Raw genomic sequence first — 25788 nt, forward strand, 5'->3', positions numbered from 1 at the left:
TACTTTGGATTGGGGTTTTTATATCTTGCTGATTCCCTAAAGAACAGACTCTGTGTTTCATTGATTTTTTATTATATATTTTCTTCATTTACCTTTCAAATGCTATGTCAAAAGTCCCCTGTACCCTCCTCCTTACCAGCTCCCCTACACACTCACTCCCACTTCTTGGCCTTGGCATTGCCCTGTACTGGGGCATACAAAGTTTGCAAGACCGAGGGGATTAGGCCATCTTCTGCTACATATGCAGCTAGAGAAATGAGCTCGGGGGTACTCGTAAGTTCATATTGTTGATCATCCTATAGGGTTGCAGACCCCTTCAGCTCCTTGGGTACTTTCTCTAGCTCCTCCATTAGGGGTCCTGTGTTCCATCCTAAAGATGGCTATAAGCATCCACTTCTGTATTTGCCAGGCACTAGCATAGCTTCACAAGAAACAACTATATCAGGGTCTTTTCAGCAAAACCTTGCTGACATGTGCAATAGTGTCTGTATTTGGTGGCTGATTATGGGAAGAACCCTCAGGTGGGCAGTCTCTGGATGGTCCATCCTTTCATCTTAGCTCTAAACTTTGTCTCTCTAACTCCTTGCATGGGTATTTTATTCCATATTCTAGGGAGAAATGAAACATCAAAGCATTGGTCTTCCTTCTTGATTTTCTTGTGTTTTGAAAATTGTATCTTGGCTATTCTAGGTTTCTGGGCTATAATCCACTTATCAGTGAGTGCATATCAAGTGACTTTTTTGTGATTTGGTTACTCACGCAGGGTAAAATACTCCAGATATATCAATTTGCCTAATAATTTCATAAATTCATTGTTTTAATACCTGAGCAGTACTTCATTGTGTAAATCTACCACATTTTCTGTATCCATCCCTCTGTTGAGGGACATGTCGTTTCTTTCCAACTTCTGTCTATTATAAATAGCTATGAACATAGGGAAGCATGTGTCCTTATTACCAAATGGAACATCTTCTGGGTATATGCCCAGGAGAGGTATTGCTGGATATTCCAGTAGTACTATGTTCAGTTTTCTGAGGAACCATCAGACTGATTTCCAGAGTGGTTATACAAGCTTGCAATCCCACCAGCAATGGAGGAGTGTTCCTCTTTCTCCACATCCTTGTCAGCATCTGCTGTCACTTGAATTTTAATCTTAGCCATTCTTACTGGTGTGAGATGGAATCTCAGGGTTGCTTTGATTTGCATTTCCCTGATGATTAAGGATGTTAAACATATTTTCAAGTGCTTCTCAGCCCTTCTGTATTCCTCAGTTGAGAATTATTTGTTTAGCTCTGTACCCCATTTTTTAATGTGGTTATTTGAACTTCTGGGCTTCAGCTTCTTGAGCTCTTTGTATATACTGCATATTAATCCCCTATCAGATTTAGGATTGGTAAAAATTATTTGACAATCTTTTGTTGGCCTTTTTGTCTTATTGACTGTATCTTTTGCCCTACAGAAACTTTGCAAATTTATGACGTTCCATTTGTTAATTCTTAATCTTAAAGCACAGGCCTTTGCTGTTCTGTTTAGGAATTTTTCTCCGATGCCCACATCTTAGAGGCTTTTCAACACTTTCTCCTTTATAAATTTCAGTATCTCTGGTTTTATGGGGAGTTCTTTGATCCACTTAGCCTTGAGCTTTGTACAAGGAGATAAGAATGGATCAATTTGCATTCTTTTACATGATAACCCCCCAGTTGTGCCAGCACAATTTGTTGAAAATGCTCTCTTTTTTCCACTGATTTGTTTTAGCTCTCTTGTCAAAGACCAAGTAACCATGGGTGTGTGGGATCTTTTCTGGGTCTTCAATTCTATTCCATTGATCTACCTGTCTGTTGCTGTACCAGTACCATGCAGATTTTATGAGAATTGCTCTGTAGTAGACCTTGAGTTCAGGCCTAGCGATTCCCCCAGAGGTTCTTTTATTGTTGAGAAGAGTTTTTGCTTTCCTAGATTAATTTTATTATTCCAGATGAATTTACAAATTGCCCTTTCTATCTCAGTGAAGAATTGAGTTGGAATTTTGATTGGGATTGCATTGAGTCTGTAGATTGCTTTTGGCAGGATAGCCATATTTACTATATTAATCCTGCCAATCCATGAGCATGGGAGATCTTTCCATCTTCTGAGAGCTTCTTTAATTTCTTTCTTCAGAGACTTGAAGTTCTTGTCATACAGATCTTTCACTTCCTTAATTAGAATCACTCCAAGGTATTTTATATTTTTATGAATATTGTAAAGGGTGTTGCTTCCCTAATTTCTTTCTCAGTCCATTTATCCTTTGTGCAGAGAAAGGCCACTGATTTGTTTGAGTTAATTTTATATCCAGCTACTGCACTGAAGCTGTTTATCAGGATTAGGAGTTCTCTGGTGGAATTTTTGGGGTCTCTTATATATACTATCTTATCATCTGCAAATAGTGATATTTTCACTTCGTCCTTTCCAATTTTTATCCCCTTGATCTCTTTTGGTGTCAAATGCTCTGGCTAGGACTTCAAGTACTATATTGAATAGGTATGGAGAAAGTGGGCAGCCTTGTCTAGTCCCTGATTTTAGTGGGATTATTTCCAGCTTCTCTACATTTACTTTTATATCTGCTACTAGTTTTCTGTAGCTTGCTTTTATTATGTTTAGATATAGGCCTTGAATTCCTGATCTTTCCATGACTTTTATCATGAAGGGGTGTTAGATTTTGTCAAATGCTTTCTCAGCATCTAACAAAATGATCATGTGATTTTTGTCTTTGAGTTTGTTTATATAGTGGATTAGATTGATGGATTTGCCTGTATTAAACATCCCTGTATCCCTGGGATGAAGCCTACTTGGTCATGATGGATGAACATTTTGATGAGTACTTGATTTGGGTTGGGAGGGTTTTATTGAATATTTTTGCATCAATATTCATAAGGGAAATTGGTCTGAAGTTCTCTTTCTCTGTTGGATCTTTGTGTTGTTTAGGTATCAGAGTAATTGTGGCTTCATAGAATGAATTTGTTATAGTACCTTCTGCTTCTATTTTGTGGAATATTTTGAGGAGAGTTGGCATTAGGTCTGCTTTGACGGTCTGATAGAACTCTGCACTAAACCCATCTGGTCCTGGGATTTTTTTTTTTTTTTTTTTTTTTTTTTTGGTTTGGGAGTCGATTGATAACTGCCTCTATTTCTTTGGGGGAAATGGAACTCTTAAGATCATTAATCTGATCCTGATTTAACTTTGGTACCTGGTATCTGTCTAGGAAGTTGTCCATTTGATCCAGTTTTTTTCAGTTTTGTTGAGTATAGCCTTTTGTAGTAGGCTCGATGATGTTTTGGATTTCCTCAGGATCTGTTGTTATGTCTCCTTTTCATTTCTGATATTGTTAACTAAGATACTGTCCCTGTGCCCCCTAGTGAGTCTAGCTAAGGCTTTATCTATCTTGTTGATTTTCTCAAAGAACCAGCTCCTTGTTTGGTTGATTCTTTGAATACTTCTTTTTGTTTCCACTTGGTTGATTTCAGCCTTAAGTTTGATTATTTCCTGCTGTCTACTCCTCTTGGGTGAGTATGCTTCCTTTCATTCTAGAGTTTCTAGGTGTGCTGTGAAACTCCTAGTGTATGCTCTCACTAGTTTCTTTTTGAAGGCACTCAGGGCTATGAGTTTTCCTCTTAGGACTGCTTTCATTGTGTCCCATAAGTTTGGGTATGTTGTACCTTCATATTCATAAAACTCTAAATAGTCTTTATTTCTTTATTTCTTCCTTGTCCAAGTTATCTTGGATTAGAGTGTTGTTCAGTTTCCAATGAATGTTGGCTTTGTATTATTTATGCTGTTATTGAAGATCAGCCTTAGTCCATGGTGATCTGAAAATATGCAGGTGATAATTTCAATAGTTTTATATCTGTTAAGGCCTGTTTTTTTGACCGATTCTATGGTCAATTTTGGAGGAGGTACCATGTGGTGCTGAGAAGAAGGTATATCTTTTTGTTTTTGTATAAAATGTTCTGTAGATATGTTAAATTCATTTGTTTCATGGGCATCTCTTTTTTGGGTATGGGAAGTTTTCTTCTATAATTTTGTTGAAGATATTTGCTGGCCCTTTACATTGAAAATCTTTATTCTCATCTACTCCTATTATCTGTAGGTTTGGTCTTCTTATTATGTCCTGAATTTCCTGGATGTTTTGAGTTAGGATCTTTTTGCATTTTGCATTTTCTTTGATTGTTGTGTCCATATTCCCTATGGAGTCTTCTGTACCTGAGATTCTCTCTTCCATCTCTTGTATTCTGTTGCTGATGCTCACATCTATGTTTCTTTTTTTTTTCATAGGGTTTCGATCTCTAGAGTTGTCTCGCTCTGAGTTTTCTTCATTGTTTCTAAATCCATTTTTAGATCTTGGATGGCTTTGTTAATTTTTTTTTTTTTTTTTTTTTTTTTTTTGGGTTTTTGAGACAGGGTTTCTCTGTATAGTCTTGGCTGTCCTGGAACTCACTCTGTAGACCAGGCTGGCCTCGCACTCAGAAATCCGCCTGTCTCTGCCTCCCAAGTGCTGGGATTAAAGGCGTGCGCCACCACTGCCCTGCAGCTTTGTTAAATTTTATCCCATGTTTGCTTGTATTTTTCTGCAATTCTTTAAGGGATTTTTGTGTTTCCTCTTTAAGAACTTCTACCTGTTTAGCAGTGTTTGCCTATATTTCTTTAAGGCTTCTACCTGTTTAGCAGTGTTCTCCTGCAATTCCTTGAGGGATTTTTGTGTTTCCTCTTTAAGAGCTTCTACCTGTTTAGTAGTGTTTTCCTGTATTTCTTTAAGATAGTTTTCAATGCCCTTCTTAAAATTTTCTATCACCATTATGAGATACAATTTTAAATCCATGTCTTGCTTTTAGGGTGTGTTGAGGTATCCAGGACTCTCTGTGGTAGCTGTAATGGGCTCTGATGATGCCCAGTGTTTTTGGTTTCTGTTAGTAAGATTCTTATGTTTGCCTTTTACCATCTGGTAATCTCTGGTGTTAATGTTCAAGCTGTCTCTGGCTGGAGCTTAATCCTCCTGTGATTGTGTTAGCCTCTGTCAGCACTTCTGGGAGTCCAACTCTCACCTGAGTTCTAGTGGTCAGAGCACTCTCTTCAGGCAAGCTCTCCTCTTGCAGGGCAGGTGTCTAGAAATCTGGATCTCTGATCCACCTCCTGAGTCCTGGGGTCAGATCCTTCCCAGTAGGATGACTCTCCTCTGGCAAGGAAGGTGCCCAGAGGTCTGGGTCTCAGCTCTGCCTCCTGGCTGAGGATGGAGCCCTGAAGGGACTCTGTCCAAGAAGCTCTGTTGCTTCTGTCATCCACATGCTCTCCAGTGATCCTGAGGTCCCGGTTGTGCTGGAGGTCATGCAGTGTGGAGAGTCCTCTGGGGCCCTAGACACCCTCAGCTGGGTTCACACAGAAGGTGACAGGGCTGGTCCTGACCAGACTGGATCTCAGCCTCTGTTCGGGCGGGGTTCCTTTGTCCCTGTTCCTGCTGGCACAAGAACTTCAGCAATTCTTTGGAGTTGATGTTGAGTTCCACTCACCCTTGACCCTGAGGTGATCCTGAGGTCCTGTGGCATGGAGAGTCCTCTGGATCCCTGAGCATCCTCTGCTGGGTTCAGAAAGAAGATGGTAGGGTCAGTGATTTTTTTGTATTGTTGTCTTTGTTTATACTTCATTGATTTCAGCCTTCGGTTTTAGTACTTCCAGACTTTTACTCTCCTTTGGTAAGCTTGCTTCATTTTGTTCTAGAGCTTTGAGACATGCCCTTAAATTGCTAATTTGATATCTCTCCAATTTCTTTATGTATGTGCTTTGTGATATGGGTTTTCTTCTGAGCACTGGGACCAAAAATTTGGTTATGTTACACATTCATTGTCACTGAATTCCATGAAGTCTTTTTTTTTTATTTTATTTAATCATTTTTCTTTTTTACACTCTAAATTTTCCCTCCCTGTCCACCCTCTGAATTTTCCACATCCCATACCTTCTTCCCATCTCCTGTTTCCACAAGGGGTCCCCCCAGTCACCCTCCAACAACTCCAGATGTCTAAACTCGCTAAGGCTTCCAGTTTCTTCAGAGTTAGTCTCTTCTTTGACGGAACCCAGACCTGGCAGTCCTCTTTTGTATATGTGTTATGGGCCTCGTATCAGCTGATGTATGCTGCCTGGTTGGTGGTCCAGTGTCTGAGAGATCTCAAGAGTCCAGGTTAATTGAGACTGCTGTTCCTCCCTCAGGGTCACCCTCCTCCTCAGCTTCTTGCAAGTTTCCCCTAATTCAGCCACTGGGGTCAGCAGCTTTTGTCCATTGGGTGGGTGAAAATACCTGCATCTGACTCTTTCAGCTGCTTGTTGGATCTTTTGGAGTGCAGTCATGTTAGGTACCTCAGGAAGTCTTCATTTTTTTTTTCTTTCTGCCTTTGGACAGTTGTCATTCAATAGACAGGTGTTGAGTTTCCATGCTTTTGTAGACTTTCTGTTGTTCCTACTGTTTTTAAAATCCAGGTTTAAACCATGCAGGTCTGATAGGATATGGGGGATTATTTCCATCTTCTTATATCTGTTGAGACTTAGTTTGTGCTGAGTATACGGTCAGTTTTGGGAAATATTCTGTGACATACTGAGAGAAAGGTATATTCTTTCATATTTGGGTGAAATGTTCTGGAGATAGCTGTTAGGTCTATTTGGTTTATAAAGTCTGTTAGCTCTAATGTTTTTCTGTTTAGTTTTGGTCTGATGACTTGACCATTGATAAGAGTAGGGTATTGAAGATTCCTGCTCTCAATGTGTGAGTGTCAATGTGTGTTTGAAACTTTAGTATTCTTTCCTTTACAAATGTGGGTGCTCTTTTGTTTTGGATTCATATGTAAAGAATTCAAAAGTCATCTTGGTGGATTTTTCCTAGGATGAGTATGAATTATTCTATGCCATATATTTTGATTAACTTTGGTTTTAAGTTTATTTTGTTAGATATTATAATTGCTATACCAAATTGTTTCTTAGATCCATTTGATGGAAACATCCTTTTCCAACCCTCTCCTCTAAGTTAATGTCTATCTTTTATGTTGAAGTGCATTTCTTGTATGGGACAGAATGATGAATCCTGTTTTAGTATCTTTTTTGTTAGTCCATGTCTTTTTACTGGGGAATTGAGTCAAAAGATATTGAAAGATATCAATGATGAATTATTGAGTTTTTTTTATTTGTTGTTATTGGGTGTGTGTGTATGTGTGTGCGTGTGTGCGTGTGCGTGTGTGTGTGTGTGTGTGTGTGCCTGTGTTGGGAACTATGGGGTGTCGGGGAAAGAGAGGGAGGGAAAGAGCCCATATCCGGCCAGAGGTCCTGTGATCTGGGCAGGCAGACATGGGAGGGCTGCCAGACATTTTTCACTAGGCCCCAAGTGGTCATCTAAGCCACTAACCCCACTCACTGGGGGGTGGACAAGGGCAGCCCCTGATAACAGGGGCCCTGGGGTGACACCCTTGACACTGGGGTTATGGGAGAGAAGGCAGTGAGAGAGAGGTTCCCACACAGGTGACAATCCTTAGTCCAGGCCTTCACTGGAGCACAGGTCTTCCAATGGGAGATTAGAAATGGCTCATTAGGAGAAAGCCTATCCCATTGTCCAAGCATAGCAGGCCTTGATGAACAAAGCTTTACTATACAAAGGCAGGGGGATGGATCCCCTGGTATGGCAGTCTCTAGATGGTCCATCCATTTGTCTCAGCTCCAAACTTCATCTCTGTAACTTCTTCTATGGGTGTTTTGTTCCCAATTTTAAGAAGGGGCAAAGTGTCCACACTTTGGTCTTCATTCTTCTTGAGTTTCATGAAACATGAATGCAAATTGTATCTTGTATCTTGGGTATTCTAAGTTTCTGGGCTAATATAGACAGCTATATCAGGGTACTGTCAGCAAAATTTTCTTGGCATGTGCAATAGTGTCTGGGTTTTGTGGTTGTTTATAGGATGGAACCCCGGGTGAGGCAGTCTCTAGATGGTCCATCCTTTTGTCTCAGCTCCAAACATTGTCTCTGTAACTCCTTCCATGGGTGTTTTGTTCCCAATTCTAAGAAGGGGCAAAGTGTCCACACTTTGGTCTTCGTTCTTCTTGAGTTTCATTTGTTTCGCAAATAGTATGTTATATCTTGGTTATTCTAAGTTTCTGGGCTAATATCCACTTATCAGTGAGTACATATCATGTGAGTTCTTTTGTGATTAGGTTACCTCACTCAGGATGATGCCCTCCAGTTCCATCCATTTGCCTAGGAATTTCATAAATTCATTCTTTTTAATAGCTGAGTAGTACTCCATTGTGTAAATGTACCATATTTTCTGTATTCCATAATCAGCCTTCAAATGCTGACACCATTGCATACACCAGCAAGATTTTGCTTAAAGGACCCTGATATAGCTGTCTCTTTTGAGGCTATGCCTGGGCCTGGCAAAGACAGAAGTGGATGTTCACAATCAGCTATTGGATGGAACACAGGGACCTCAATTGAGGAACTAGAGAAAGTACCCAAGGAGATAAAGGGATTTGCAACCCTATAGGTGGAACAACAATATGAACTAACCAGTATCCCCAGAGCTCGTGTCTCTAGCTACATATGTATCAGAAGATGGCCTAGTTGGCCATCATTGGGAAGAGAGGTCCCTTGGTCTTGCAAACTTTATATGCCTCAGTACAGGGGAACACCAGAGCCAGGCAGTGGTAGTGGGTGGGTAGGGGAGTAGTGAGGGAGGGTCTGGGGGACTTTTGAGATAGCATTTGAAATGTAAATGAAGAAAATACCTAATTTAGAAAAAAAGAAGAAGAAATGCAGGGGAGAAGAGAAAAGTTAGAAAGAGAGAGAAAGAGACTGACATGGCCAAGAGGAGAGAAAGGGAAAAGGGAGAGAGAGAAGAAAGGCTAAAGTAAGAGGTTAGAGAGAGGGGGGAGAGTAAGAAAATGAAAGCAAGTGGAGAGAATGTGGAGAGGAGAGTAAGAGAGTGAAGAGGAGCCAAACAGCCCCTCTTATGTTGAGCTGTTATCTTACTGTTGCTAGGTAACTGGGAGGAGTTTAGTCTCAAGGTCAAAAGCTTGGGATATTGTCTACATGACTACTAACCACAGTTTCTCCGGTGGGGGCTGTGGAGGCTGTTGGGGTGGTATCTTCAAAAGGAGCCTTGAGTCCAGGGGACATGATGGAATGCCTACTGTCCCATGTACATGAATTATCACCACTGGGTCCCAGGGTTCACCTCTCAACTCGACTGGAAACCAGACTGTCTGTGCATAGCCTAATGTCCCACATGCATGTGCATGTGCTCATGCTTCTTTTCTGTTTTGGTAGAGTGAGATTATTTATTGCCTATGTTTTCATGGGTGTAGTTATCCTTGTTAGATTGAGTTTTCTCATAGCACCTTCTGTAAAGCTGGATTTGTGCATAGATATTGTTTAAATTTTATTTTTAAAAGGAAATATCTTGTCTTCACATAATATAGTGATTACATTTTTGCTGGATATGTATCTGTAGTCTCTTAGAGTCTACAGGACATCTCTCGATGACTATAAATTTTAGACACCCCATTGAGGAGTCTGGTGTAATTCTAATTTACATATTCTGCCTTTATATATTCATTACTCTTTTTCCATTCTAGCTTTAGTATTCTTTCTTTGTTCTGCATATTTAGTGTCATGATTATTATGACTCTGGAAGTGATTCTTTTCTGATCCAATTTGTTTGGTGTTCTGTAAACTTCTTGTACTTTTAAAGGCATGTACTTCTTTAAGTTATGAAGATTTTCTTCTATGACTTCATAAGAAATATTTTCTGGACCTTTCACCTGGAAATCTTCTCCTTCCTTTATTCCTACTGTTCTTACGCTTGGTGTTTTCATAATGTTCCAGATTTTCTGGATGTTTTGTGTCAGGAAAGTTTTAGCTTAAAATTTTTCTGTAATGTATCTATTTCTTCTATCATTTCTTTAGTGTCTGACACTCTTTTGTCTCTTGTATTCTGTTGTTGATGTTTCCATCTGTAGGTCTTGTTCATTTTTTTAGACTTTTTCATTTCCAGAATTTCCTGTTTTTTTGTGTTTTTTTTTAGCTTCAATATTCATTTTCAGGTTTTTACATGTTTTATTCATTTCCTTCAACTGTTTGCTTTTTTTCTTATATTTCTTTAAAAGATTTATTCACAGCCTCTAATTGCTTATGCTTTCCTGGCCTTTTTTGGGGGGAATTTACTCATTTCCTTCTATTGTTTGTGTTTTCCTTGATTTCTTTTTGGGATTTATTCATTTCCTCTTTAAAGGCCTCTGTTATCTTCATAAAATTTGTTTTAATGAGGTTTTCTTGTTCCTCAGTTGTCTTGGAATATGCAGTGTTTGCTATAGTAAGATAGCTGGGCTCTGGTGCTAATATAGTGCACTGAATTTTATTGTGTTCTTATGCTGGCATGTAGGATCATGGGTTATTTGTGATTATTGTTATAGGTGCCAATTTCTGAGTTTTCTTCTGTATTATTTGTTGGTCGGTTATTTGAAAAACATTTTTTTTTGAGTGGGGTTGGCTGTTTTGTTCTTGGTTTCTATTTGCTCTTTATTATCCTTGCTGGAGTGGTCTGTGTTTAAGTAGAGGATCTCTCCTTGAGTTGGGCTTTGGATTTCTGATGGCCAGGATGTCCTCTAGTAGGTCAGAGGGTTTCTACACATTTTGGTGGCTAGAGTTCTGGTGCTCAGTATTACCTGTGGTCTAGCTGAGTGTTCTCCATAGGAGTTGGTGTCCTAGAGTCCTAGGTGCTGGCTTGGCCTCTGGTGAGGCAGAGGAATTCTTTTTATTGCTTATTCAGAGGAAGGAGAATCTTACTGAATATCATTATTTTCAAGAACTACCTTCTTTCTTATTGCCCATTCTATAAGACAGAACATTTCAATCTCAGAAGACACTGCTACACAGAACTCCACCATTTCTTCTGGCTCTTACTTTTTTTTTTTTTTTTTTTTTTTTTTTTTTTTTTTTTTTTTTTTTTTTTTTTGGTTTTTTGAGACAGGGTTTCTCTGTATGGCCCTGGCTGTCCTGGAGCTCACTTTGTAGACCAGGCTGGCCTCGAACTCAGAAATCCACCTGCCTCTGCCTCCCGAGTGCTGGGATTAAAGGCGTACGCCACCACACATGGCAGGCTCTTACATTTTTATCCCCCCTCTTTTAGAATTACTTCTGAGCCTTGGAAGGAGTGACTCTAGATATACATCTATGTCTAAGACTTAGGCCACTATGGCACAGCAACATTCAATTGTTATCTCAATTAGGGTTATATTGCTATAACCCTATATATATATTACCAAGAACAAAAGCAAGTTGTTGAGGAAAGGGTTTATTTGGCATAGTCTTGTACACCATATCCTTAAAGGGAGTCAAGGCAGATACTCAAACAGGGCAGGTTCAGTAAACCATGAAATTGGCCTGATTTTGCTGCCTTGGGAGGCATGTGTCATAGGTTTTAGTCCATAGTTTCTGGGACACAATGTGTCTACCAGTTTGTGAGAAATTAATGTACTCTCTTAGGCAATGAAGCATTCAAGCCACCTTATGTTTCTCTGTATGTTCCCTTAGTAATTAAGAAAGCATGGAAGTTTGACAGGACTATTGGTCTTGGACATTAATCTTGTATATCCTGTATAGTTTGCAAATGTCATTATATTTTGGGAACTACAACTATTGATATTGTCGATTGGCATTAAATTCTGCTTCTGATAAAGGTAGGAAAAGTCTTATTGCTCTCAATAAAATTGCCAAAGCTTACGTTTTGCTGTGAACCCCCCAGTTGGCTTGATTTAATTCCTCAAAACAATATCAGGTAATGCAGAGGAGATGGAAGAGTGCAGTTCACTGGATTGTTCTCTATGGATTTCTAATAGAATCTAGGATCACAAAGTCAGTGTTGGCTTACACCAATATGAAATCCTTCTTGTGGAGCAAACCTTAAAATCAATCAGAAGGCAGTCTTACCCATGATGCTGAGGTACCATTTCCCCAAGCAGACACATCCTCTCTGATATGTCAATATTTTAGTATGAGGGTTGCATAGATGATCAGGAGAGTTGATGAGAGTTCTCTGCCAGAATCGTGCATGGCTGATAGTAGTCCGAAAGCCAGCCAGCATAGTGGAGCTTTCCAATTCAGTCCCATCCTAAAATATCTATGCCTTACACTCAAAGTATGGTCTTTAACAATAAAGTCTTACATTCTAGTTCTGATTATATTATACAATAAACATCAGAAACCATGGTCTTTATGGCTATGGGGTCTCTGGAACTTCCCTGGCCACCAACTCATTGGAAAATAACCTGCTGCTGAATTAGTATTCTCATTCAAAATCCTTATGGCCTTTGTGGTATTCTTTTCCACCTATATAGAATATAGTTGGATTTAAACACTTTAGATACTGTTTTATTTTTAAAATTATTTTATTTATTTACATTTCAAATGTTGCCCACCTTCCTGGGTCCCCCTCCCAGAGTTCTTCACACCATCCCCCTTCTCTTTGCCTCTAAGAGTGTACTCCCCCAACCCTCCACCACCCACCCCCACTTCACCCCCACCATCCTTCTTCCACGACAAATGAAGTCTGTATAGGATTAGGTACATCTCTCCCACTGAGGCAGACAAGGTTAGCCTCTGTTACATACATGCTGGGGAGCATGGACCAGTCCATATATGCTCTTTCATTGGTGGTTTAGACTCTAGGATCTCTGATGGGTCCAGGTTAGCTGATACTGTTGTTCTTCCCATGGGGTGACCATTCCCTTCAGCTCCTTTAATCCTTCCACTAACTCTTCCATAGGAGTTCCTGACATCAGTCCAATAGTTGGCTATAAGTATCTGCATCTTTCTCAGTTACATGCTGGTAATGCCTCTTAGAGGACAGACATGCTGGGATCTTGTCTAAAAGCGCAACATAGCATCTGTAATATTGTCAGGGTTTGGTGCCTACACATGGGATGGATCCTAAGTTGACCTGGTCACTGGATGACCTTTCCTTCAGTCTCTGCTCCATTTTTGTCCCTTAATTCTCTTTAGAAAGTAAGAATTCTGGATCAAAATTTTTGAAAATGAATGTGTAGACCAATCCCTCCACTGGAGGCCCTGTCTATCTACTAGAGGTATTCTCTTCAGGTTCCAACTCCTGATTGTTGGGCATTTCAAGTAATGTCCTCCACATTGAATCTTGGGAGTCTCTCATATCCCAGGTCTCTGAAACTTTCTAGAGGATCCCCTGCCCACACACCCCATATTTCATATTTTCATTTATTTTCCTGGTATTCTGAGCTTCTCTCCCATCTCCTCCCATACCTGATTTTGCCCTCATATTCTCCTCCCCTCCTCTCTTCCACTCTGGTCTCTCCCAACAGATGTCTCCCATGATTATTTTGTTCCTTTTTCTAAGTTAGATTGAAGCATCCACACTTGGGCCTTCCATCTTATTAAACTTAACATGACCTATGAGTTGTATCATGGGTATTCTGTACTTTTTGGCTAATATATGCTTATCAGTGAGTACATACCATCCATGTCCTTTTGTGTCTGGATTACTTCACTCAGGATAATATTTTCTAGTTCCATCCATTGGCCAGAAAAAAATTCATGATGACCTCATTTTTAATGCCTTAATTGTATTACATTGTGTAAGTTAATCACATTTTCTGTATCCATTCTTCAGTTGAGGAACATCTGGGTTGTTTCCAGCTTCTGGCTATTACAAATAAGACTGCTATGAACCGTGAAGCACATGTTCATATTATATGTTGGAAAATCTTTTGGGTATATGTCCAGGAGTGGTATATCTGGGTCTTCAGGTAGAACTATCTTAGATTTTTCTAGGGAACTGTCATTTTGATTTCCAGAGTGGTTCTACCACTTTGAAATCCAACCAGTAACGGAGGAGTGTTCCTCTTTCTCCACATCCTCACCAGTATATAGCTACTATTTTAACAGTGCCCCTTTTCTTTACATTTATCCAGGTCTAGTATGGTTTTAAGATAGGTCAAAGTACCATTGCATCTGGTTGTCCAATGGCTTCCCAAACATTCAAATCACTCAAATGTGAAGATAAATCATCTATATAACAAAATCTTTTTCAGAGGATAGGAAGGATAAGACAACATCCTAAAATTCCTGAGTTACAAAGATAGCCATGGTGTTGCACTCTCAAAGGATGTTGTTATCTGCTTTGAGGAAGTATCGGGTGACCCACTCAAAGTTTACCACAAAGTAGATACTAAAGTCAAACATAAGAAAAGTCTGATATAGCATAGAAAGGTTCCATCCATTTGTACCAATTGCTTTCTGAAGAGATCAAGTTTGGTTACAAATTATAGATAGTTGGCACTAACTTAATTATCTCCCTATAGTCAGTAATTCTCATGTAGTCATTACATTTTTATATTTTGGACCTCTTCCCTGAAGCCTTCTTGCATTTCTATCCTTGATTAACTTAGTGTGCTTCACTTAAGTTCTTCAGCCCTACCCATGGCCAGGGGTAATATGTACCTACTCTTTCCTGCTGTACCCCCTGACTCACAGTCACAGAATCCCTGGGTTGACACTGTAGTTCTATTCTCTCAATTTACTATACCTGCCTTCTTGAACAGGCTTTGGCTGGATAGATTTATCTACACTACTAACATCACATTTTGTTGTAGTGAAATATACTCTCCTTAGCCTGCAGAAATAACTACTCATCTTTGGTACCGTCTTGATCATCTTCAACTGTATTTTTTCTATCATGGTTGTCTTCTGTAAACTGTTTCCTATGCTTGAAAGCTTTCTAGGAGCTCCCAAGCACATAGTTTAGCTTCCTATCAATTATTTCCTTATAAAGTCTACACATCAAGCAGATATGTTACCCCATACTACACAGATGAAGACTGTTGTCCTGGGATTCCTCCTAGAGAAATCTAATCCTGACGGTTCCACTTAATCACCTAATCCTGATAGCTCAGCAGTACTTGTATGTCTTCCTATCCATAGCAATTACCATACAACCACTGTTATAGCACAAAGGCAAACTAACACGCCAGGCAACAAAGGACAACTGTATCAATATTTCTTCCACATATGCTTCTGCATTTGGGTCCTCAGCTTCATTTTCATGCCTTGATATACATAGCCAGGACTGTGTACTAATGCCACCCCAACATATTATTGATTCTACCATGCCTATCTCCCTTTAAATTGCTAGTCATGTTGTGGGACAAAACTTTACCTGCACAGACTCAGCACATATGTCCACTCACCACAGATAGGGAACTTATGTCATAACAAAGTACAGGCCTAAGTCTAACTTGGTGAATCAATGAGTTTTACTGGGGTTATTTGCAGGAGCACAGGTGAGATAAGTCAAGAAATTGCACTACCAAAGCCCATCCCAGTAGGGGTGGGAGCTCACAAAACCTGGAAACCTAGGGCACATTGCACAGTCTGCAGTCAGATCAACAGTTTGGACAATGTACTTTCCATGCAATGCATTTGTTCTAAACCTCTTTCAGATAGCTTGGCTGGTTTCTGTTTCCTCTAGGAAGCTGACATGTTGTCAGAGTCTTCATTGCAACTTAGCTTATCTTAGAGTGACTCTTAGTAGCTTTTGTTGTTTACTCTTGGGAGGGAGTGGGTCTACTAAACCTGTTCAGTTTCAAGGATTTCCTGAAGCTATTGAGAGTTGTTTACCTTCTGTCTTAAAACTCTTTCTTTCAGAATATAATTATTCAATCTCAGAGGAAACTGCTATGCAACAATGCAAAATATATTTAGTAAAATTTTAAAAATTCCCATAGTCACACTATGCAACATTTCAAAATCCAATGATGTTTTCTGACCATCTAGTCTCTTAAATGTGACCCTCCTGAAAAATAATAAAAGGAAGCAAATCACATACTTCACACATCCAATGGCACAGAAAATATATTACCATTCTACATGAGTGAATGTGGACATATTAGGGACATAATCAGACCAAACTCTTGCAGCCGGATATCAAATCCTGTGTCTTAGTGTCTGGTGTCAAATGTTTTATATGTCCCTATTCCTCCATCTTTTCTGCTTACTACACCTGTCTCTTGGGCAGTTTCTATTCCCTACATGCTACTCTCTTTGGAATGTGTCTTACATCTCTGGCATCTCCAATATTCTTGGGATCTTCATCATAATCCAGACTTTACTTTTGTAGCTTCATGCTATGCTCTTCCTTATATGGTTTTTTTTTTGTTGTTTTTTTTTGTTTTTTTGTTTTTTTTTTTTTTTTTAGAGACTCTTCTGCTTATACTTTTTTGCCTGGTTCACATACATCTCTGAGGACCCCATAACCCACTCACTCACTGTTCCATCTTTCATGCCTTGAAAGCATATAGCAGGTTGATGATACTTTCTAAGATCAAAGTCCAACTTGGGATTGGCGTTGGCTTTTTGAATCAGCAATGCATTACCAGCAGCAAGTATATGTGCTTCCTTCCTAGGATCAGAAAAACCCCCTTAGGCTCTCTTTCTTCAGATGGCACATTTGCTGTCTGTTCGTGCACTGACAGTACCCTTATTATCCCAATACAGAGGAGGAAACCTGACTTTAAGATCACTAATTTCTTTAACGATTACATAAGATTTAACAGTAACATAAGCATATATGTGTTATTTTGTCTCTCTAGATTATACATTGTACATTTCTTTCTGCAATATTTACTCGTTTTCACTATGGACCTACACAAGATTTGTTAGTAATAACCATTCAGACTCCACATTATGCTGTCTCAAAATTTATTCTTTTTATTTCATAATAACATAAATCAGTGGGGCATGAACAGAAAACAGCCAGATAGTAAATATAAATGTAGCTTTTATTTGCCCCAGATGAAGTGATGAGACCAAAGTCATACCTAAGTTTTACAAATACATGATTTCACCTGAACACAGAATATCCTGATCTCTCCCTCCCTCCTTCCTCCCTCCCTCTCTCCCTCCCTCTTCTTCTTTTTGTTAGTTAGTTTTTTTTTTTTTTTTTTTTTTTCAAATCAGGGTTTCTCTGTGTAGCCCTGGCTGTCCTGGAACTCACTCTGTAGACCACCTGGCCTTGAACTCAGAAATCACCTGCCTCTGCCTCCAAGTGCTGGGATTAAAGGTGTGTGCCACCACTGCCTGGCTCCTACCCTGTTCTTTAAGTAGCCTCTCATTCCTGTCTGTTTTAGTGAGAGTCGGTCATATCCTATGTTTGACTCATTCTATCAAATCTCTCTGATTCATCCCCTTTTTCCTCCCAGTTAGATGTAATTGTTTGGGATAAAGTTGCATACTAAAAGCATGACTGTATTCCAGCAAGAGGGATTAAAACTTGTGGTGTTTCTGCATTCCAGGCAGATCATATCTTTGGATATGATCTGTATTAAAGTTCATCTACACAGAGTATGTGTTTAAATGCTGTACAAGTGGCTTGTAGCTTAGTTTCTATGAGAGACTTTTTACACCTCTGGAACAATATGAGCTAGACCTTGATAGTCCTCTACCTTCGTTATTTCTTTACTCCCTTGACAAAGCATTACTATCAAGCTAATTTATAAAAGAAATCATTTAACTGGGGGGCAGGGTTCAAGAAGTGGTAGAGTTCATTAACATCATAATGGGGTGTATGGCAACTGGTAAGCAGGCATGACACAGAAGCCATTTCTGAGAGCTAAGGTCTGATCCAAAGCATGAGCAGAGAGATAGCTAACTGGAAATAGCATGGGTTTTTGAAACCTCAAAGTCCACCCCTAGTAACACACCTCCTCCAACAAGATCCCACCTCCTAATCCTTCCTAAACTGTTCCACAAACTGAGAGCCTGGAAACTTTTAATTAAAATACATAAGCCTAAGGGGAGACATTATCATTGAAACCACCATATTCACACTATTCTTAGTACTAATAACCTTCAGACTTCTTATCAATAAAATTAATTAAGTTTTCTTACAGCACTCCTCTTCTTTTTAGTCTAATGTGTCTTATGTTCCTCCAAAGAAAACAAGGTTAGATTTTTCAGGGCAGCAACTTCACACTTCCTAGTAACATCAGTATTAGTTACTTTTTGTAACTTTGACAAAATGTCATAACTAAATATGATCTATCTAAAAGAGAGCTTCATTTTGGGGTTACAATTTCAGAGGGAGAGATCATAATGGATGGTGGTAATAACATCAGGTTTCTGTGATAGATAGCTGGCTAATCATATCTTTATCCAGGTGCAAGACATACAAAGAAAAAAGTGGAAGTATAGGAAGGCTAGAAACTCAAAAATACTTTCCTAAGTAACATATTTCAAAACTGGTCTACTTCTTTTCTTTTATTTATTCACTTTACGACCAAATATCATCTTCTCTTGCCCAGTACACTCTCACGCAAGTCCTCCTCCCATTCAACCTACCTTTTCTATTTTGAGAAGTGGAAGCCCTTTTCTGTGTATCATCTGCCTTGCCCCTTATGAAATAGATCCTTTACTAGACTTATTCTTTCACCGACGGCCAGACAAGTGTATCCTTTTAGAAGCATGGGATCCACAGGCACACAGGCAACAAGCTCAGGAATAGCCACATTTGACTTACAGAAGCTTTTCAGTTTCTTAAGGTCCTATTTATTCATTCTTGATTTTACTACCTGAGCCATTGGTGTTCTGTTCAGGATGTTTTCTCCTATATTCATGTGTTCAACACTATTCCCCACTTTCTTTTCTGTTAGATGAAATATGCCTGGTTTTATGTTGAGATCTTTGATCATTATAACTTGAATTTTGTGCAGTGTGAAATATATTTACATTCTTCTACATCCAGACATCCAGTTAGATCATAACAATCTGTTTAAAATGCTCTCCATTTTCCATTGTATGATTTTGCCTTCTTTGTCAAAGTCCAGAGATGTGCATGTTTATTTCTGAGTGTTTGGTTAAATTCCATTCATCCACCTATCAGTTTTTATTCCAATACCATGCTGTTTTTATTACAACTGTCCTGTAGTACAGCTTGAAGTCAGTTGAGAATTCTTCCTTCAAGATCTGTGAAGATTTGTGTTGGAATTTTGATGGGTATTGCATTGAATCTGTGCATTGCTTTGGGCAAGATGGCCATTTTTACTATGTCAATCCTACTGATCCATGAGCAAGGGAGATCTTTCCATCTTCTGATATCTTCCTCAATTTCTTTCTTCGGGGAATGGAAGTTCTTGTCATATAAGTGCTTTAGTTGCTTGGTTAGAGTTACACTGAGGTATTTTATATTTTTCATGGCTATTGTGAAGGGTACTATTTCTCTGACTTTTTTTTCTCAGACCATTTGCTACTTGTGTAGATGAGTGCTACTTATTTCTTAGAGATACTTTTGTATCCAGCTGAAGGTGTTTATTATTATAGGAGTTCCCTGGTAGAAATTTTGGAGTCAGTTATGTATACTAACATATCACCAGTGAATAGCAATACTTTAACATCTTCCTTTACAGTTTGTATCCCTTTGTTCTTCCTTGGTTGTCTTATTGCTCTAGCTAGAACTTCACATACTATATTGAAGAGATATGAGGCGAGTGTAAAACCTTTTCTCCAGTTATTAGTGAAATGCTTTAAGTTTCTCTCTGTTTAATTTGATGTTGGCTATTGGCTTGCTGTATATTGTGCTCAGGTGCATTTCTTGTATCTATTTTCTTTTATCAGAAAGGGCAGTTATATTTTATCAAAAGATTTTCTGGCATCTAGTGAAATGATCACATCTGTTTTTTGTGTTTTGTTTTGTTTTTCTTTCTTTCTTTCAATTTGTTTATATGGTGCCTTACTTTGATGTATTTTTGTATATTGTACCACCTCTATACCCCTGGGATGGAGAGTACTTTATCATTGTGGATGATGTATTTGGTGTGCTCTTGGATTCAGTTTGCAAATATTTTATTGAGTGTTTTTGCATTAGAGTTCATTAGGGAAATTGGTCTGAATTCTTTGATGAGTCTTAGCATGATTTAGGTATCAGAGTGACTGTGGCCTCATAGAATGGATTTGGCAGTGTTCCTTCTGTTTCTATTTTGTGGAATAATTTCAAAAGAATAGCCATTATCTCTTCTTTGAAAGTCTGGTAAAATTCTGCACTAAATCAGTCTGGCCCAGCATGTTATTATTGTTGTTGTTTGTCTGTTTGGGGGACTTATAATGACTGATCCTATTTCCTTAGGGTTATAGGACTATTCAGACAGTTTACCTAATTTTTTTTTCCCTTGAATTTGTTTTATTGGAGTTTAGGGTTAGATACAGAAGTTGTAGTGCAGCACAGCTATATTTTGAACAAAACATATCCTACAATAAAAAAAATAATAATTTTATCAAAACCAGATTTCCATCACAGTTGGGTGTGATTCAGTAAGGGTGCACAATGAAGTGCACTCTACAAACATCTCCACAGTGTCCTGGGCAGTGCTCCTCCGGTCAACCTAGGGTTTTTTTTGTTTTTTTTTTTTCTGTAGACATGGGTTCTTCCAGAGATTTCTTCTGGCTTCCCTTCCGTGAGTATTTGTACCTGTCTACATATGCTTTATCCAGATTTGCCACTTTGGTAGAATTTACTTCTCCACTCTTACTATGATAAACTTTGTCCACTGCCTTCCGCACAATATCCTTGTACTCTTCCTTAGTGATGTCTTTATTCTGATAAAATGGCTTAATACCCAGATTCACCTCCTGTGCTGTTTTCTCTTGAATTTGCAATTTTTTTTTTTTTTTTTTTTGCTTTCTGCCAATTTTACCAATTGGACGTGGCTTAATGACGAAGTATTACCAGAACTTGGTCCCTGAACTGATCCCGTGTTTGCTGGCGTTGCTGATGGAGCAGGCAACACTTGTGTATTCATGTTATTACTTACATGAGAAGCACTTGGAAGGCCCTGCACTTGTTTCCCATCTGGTTGTGAGGAGATGTAGCTGACCTGCTGGGATGGTGGCAGAGGGGGTGTTGATAGTGGTCCCTGAGGTATACTTGCAGGGGTAGCTACCTGTGTGAAGATGCAGGGGCAGCGGGGGGGGGGGTGCATGGTGAAAGGGTTCTGCTGCATATTCATCATAGGGGCAGGAACACCCACTGGGTATGGGAAGATCCCCATAGGCAGCTGCTGGGCATTCACTGGAGGCTGCATTACACTCATGTGTGGCTGCATCATATTCACAGGCAGCTGAGAACCATCGACTTGGTTTGTTTGGTCTTTTAAGTTAGAATCCTGCTCAGGTGTCTCCTCCTCCTGTCTCATCCACCCAGACTGTGGGCCTGAAGAGTTCCTGCGGCGCCAAGAGTAATAGTTCTGCACATCTGCGGGCAGAGTTTTTCTTTCTTTCTTTCTTTTTTTTTTTAATTAGGTATTTTCCTCGTTTACATTTTCAATGCTATCCCAAAGGTCCCCCATACCCACCCCCTCAATCCCCTACCCACCCACTCCCCCTTTTTGGCCCTGGCGTTCCCCTGTACTGGGGCATATAAAGTTTGCAAGTCCAATGGGCCTCTCTTTCCAGTGATGGCCGACTAGGCCATCTTTTGATACATATGCAGCTAGAGACAAGAGCTCCAGGGTACTGGTTAGTTCATAATGTTGTTCCACCTATAGGGTTGCAGATCCCTTTAGTTCCTTGGGTACTTTCTCTAGCTTCTCCATTGGGAGCCCTGTGATCCATCCAATAGCTGACTGTGAGCATCCACTTCTGTGTTTGCTAGGCCCCGGCATAGTCTCACTGCAGATGTCCACCTTGATCTGTCTGCTGCTGTGCCAAAGGACAGCTCCTGCTCACTTTTCTGCTTAGAGGGCTGCTGCTCCGCAGACTTGAAAGAGTCGGTCAATGAGAGGGGTGTGCAGCTTTGCCACCTGTTCTAGCTCTGGTCACTACAGGCAAAATTACCTCTGTAAGCACCTTTCCCATGGCCGCCTCGACCACAGCTGGACATCCAGCCTGGGCCAAAGTTTTTAGTCCAAGAATACCCTGAATTTTCATTTCTGTTTCCTTCCCAGTGGGGATCGTTTAACTTTTCTGGATTTCTTGGATCTGGCCCAGAGTATATTTTTTCTGTTACCCAACTGGGACAGTCATTTCTATGCTTATCTGTGGAACTTGGATCATTAGTATCTGCAGTAATGTCATTTTTTTTCCATTTCTTATATTTTCATTTTGTTTCTCTGAATCATTCCTCCGGTACCGATCATTTCCTCTCGGACATCTTTCCTTCCACCAAGGAGAGTAATTATCTCTCTCATTTCTACCAAATGATGAAGTCTTACTTTTTGTTCTTAATCTTGATGGCGATCGAGAGCGGGATCTGGACCGGGACCATCTTCTAGCTATTCTCTCTCTGTCTTGCTCTCTCCTCTGAGCTTCTCTATCACTTTCTCTTTCTCTGCTCCAGGACTTCGATTTTTCTCTTGAGGAAGAATCTTTCACTCGGGGCTGAGACCTCTGGTTCTCTCTAGAAGTACCTCTTCTTGGGGACCCTGACTCAGATCTTTTAGCTTCCCTAGCATTCTCTCTCTTTGGAGAGTGAGACTGCCTCCTTTCTCTTGCTACATCTTTTTTCGGTGAGAGAGAACGAGATTTTCTCCATCCTCTGGCAGACTCTCTCTTGGGTGATGGTGACTGAAAACTCTTACTTTCTATTGCAGTCTCTATTTTTGGAGACGGAGAGTGAGCACACCTCTTTTCTTGTGCAGCATCTTTATTAGGAGAGATCTTCAAGTATGAGGCTTTGGGGATTTATCCACTAAGCTTTCAGCTGGTTGTGCTCCAGTTTCAACCTTCTCAACTGCAGGATCAGAAGACAGCTTGTCGACAGAACTGTGTAGCACAGAATTTTCACTCAATTGTTTAGAGACAGTATTTGCCGATGACTCTACTTCAGACTCATTCTGGTCACTACAGAAGGCATCGCACTCCATAGGTACTGTTTCATTATTATCTTCACTGAAATATTTCTTACTCTGTTCAACCTCTTTGTGAGATAACTCTGAATGGATGAGATGTTGAACCAGACAAAGATTCTGTCCTTTCTTCTAAGAATTTATCTGATTGGGAGTTGTCAAGTTTATGTTTTAATAAGTTATCTTCACAATCTTGAACATCATGAGAATTTTCATTTTCTGAAGTGCCACATGCTGGAATTATTTCTGTATTTTCTGTTTGAATATGCTCACACGCTGGAATTATTTCTGTATTTTCTGTTTGAATATGCTCACATGCTGGAATTATTTCTGTATTTTCTGTTTGAATATGCTCAGGCAACTCAGTGTCTGAGCTGGGAACACAGTGTCTGTCCAGTCCGTGTGCAGTTTCACCCTCAGATGATTCCATTTTGGGGCTCTCTGCAAATGTTTCTGTATTTACTGCAGAATCATTCAAATCAGTACTTTCTACAGTGAGACTCTCCTCTGTTCTTTCATTGTTCCAATCAGTACTTTCTACAATGAGACTTTCTTCTGTTCTTTCATCACTAACCACTGGTGTGGTGTTATCAGATACTTCATCCAGGGGACTGGACATGGGTTGGTGTTCAATGTCAGAAGGTGGACATGTAAGAAAATCTTCAGGAGGACTCTCTGTACACACACGTGCCTGTACCTCTGACTCTGAGCTTCCAGACACCTGCTCTTGGTGCTCTACTGGATCACTTCCTCTTAGAGAAGTATGTGGAGAAATATCATAGTCTACACAGAACTCCTTGGCCTCTATCCCTGTATCCTCTCCAACAAGCACAAGAGGATACTGAGTGTAAGATTCAGAATTTAAACTTTCTGTTTGCTCCTCAATCTCATGATTCTTGGTTTGTTCATTTTCTTCTGTTTGTTCACTGCAACTTTCAAGATGAAGATGATTCTCTTCATCTGTTTGAACAGGGCAAATGCTACTACTTTCTACACATGATTGTTGCTCTTTCTCCAACACAGGTGGAGTGTCAGACTCCACAGTTTCTTCCTCTACTGAATCGCTAGGTGATTTTTCAGTGGGAGGTAGAGATTTCCTAAGTTTTCTTTTTCAATAAAAGGTGGTTGTCTTCCTCTCCTCACAGACTTCTGTTTTGGAGCCTCTCTTGTTTGCTTTTCTGATTCAGCTGGAGGGGAAATACTTACAGAGGAATTACCATTCCCTGGGGCATCACACTTAGAATAGTTTGACACTGGGGACTTCTGGGACTGACTGACTGTCTCCGCTCCTGTGTTTCGTGTGGACCTCCTTATAGGAGCAGTTGCTGCAGGTTTTTGTCTTGATCCTCTGGTGTTTGATGTGCCTGAAGTTTGCTTTTTTTTTTTTTTTCTCCTCCTACTTGGGTATGTGCTAATGCATATCCCTTATGAGAAGTACCAAAATGCTCTAGTGACTTGGTACTTGCTGGGAAAACTGTCCTTGGAAACCCTGCAGAAGCCAGAAAGTGGGGGACTGTCTCTACATTCCAGGGTACAGAGCCAACTCTTCCATTTCCAGGTAATGTATTAGGAAACTGTGACAACTCCAGTTCCTGTCGTTTTTTGTCTAATCAATGCACTGATTTCATTGACTTCTCCAGATTCTCTACAGGAAGCTCTATAGGTACGAGGTCCTCAGCTGTGGCTGTCATATAAAAAAACACTGGACATGTCATTTCTAATACAAGAATCTGTACACTGATTTTATCTTTGAACCTTATTTGTCTTTACTGTAGCATTTTTCTTTCCATCCATTTTGTTTGAAATGTTTCTATACAACACCTTCAAGCCTTAAGATCTTTCACATAATAGATCTTCTCTTATGGTGTTTCTTTTTCTCTTGTTGCCTTTGGAACTCTCATGATAAAAGAGTTGTTTCTTAAAAGACCTTTCATTTTCCTTGTCCTCTGTTTCTCTCAACCTTCTTTTTACTTGAATCGGTAAGAAAAGCACAACTTAGCACAACATTCAAATGCTCTGAGTTCAAACACGACCTGAAATGGTTTCCGATCGATTAGACAAGAAGCCAATATCCTAGTATATTATGAAGCGTTGTAAATTCCCAATTCAGACAAACACATATTTAAATGTAAGAACAGGAAACCTTCCTTATTTGAGAATTCAGGATTCTTGGTTTCTAATATTTCTTGCTTCATGATGCTGTTCAATCCTCAATCACAAAGGATGCCTATAGATAGCCCCTCCTCTGCCCATTTAAGAATACAGGCTATACAGAAGACATGACTTTCTGGAAAACCAACTTCCTTCCATAACAGGCAACTAAGACATATTGAACATCTGTCTGCTTCACTGTACAGTAAGCTAGAGGTATCATTATTTCTGTTTTCTTAACCTTCCATGTCTTCACACTTCGGATCACCCACATTCTGATTATATACAGATTTCTTCTTCATCTCTCCTTGTGAAGGAATTTCCTCAGCCCGTGGTCTGGCGGCCACTCCGGCACAGGAGGCCTGGTCTCCCTCAGTCTGCCTCTAAGTTCTGCACCATGATACTCCTCTGGCCGCTCAGAAGCATGCGAGGCCCGTGGGCTGGCTCGGACGGCCTGTATTTTGTGCATAGCTTTTCAGAATTGAGTTGTCCTCTTGATAATTTTTTTTTCTTTCATGAGTATGAAGTGTCCTCCCCTGACTCTTTTGATTTCTTTCAGTTTAAAGTCTATTTTATTAGACATTAGAATGGCTACTCCTGTTTGTTTCATTGGTCTGTTTGTTGGAAAACTTCCATTCGTCTATACTGAGATACTGATTATCTTTGTTGCTGACATGTGTTTCTTGTAGAATGATGGATTCTGTTTATGCATCCAT

General features: G+C 39.7%; 1 pseudogene; it reads right to left on the reverse strand.

The window, feature by feature from the left end:
• Gm7108 (predicted gene 7108) lies at positions 20484 to 25257 on the reverse strand (annotated as a pseudogene).

Source organism: Mus musculus, chromosome X, assembly GCF_000001635.26.
Source record: "Mus musculus strain C57BL/6J chromosome X, GRCm38.p6 C57BL/6J".
Classification (NCBI taxonomy): Eukaryota; Metazoa; Chordata; class Mammalia; order Rodentia; family Muridae; genus Mus; species Mus musculus.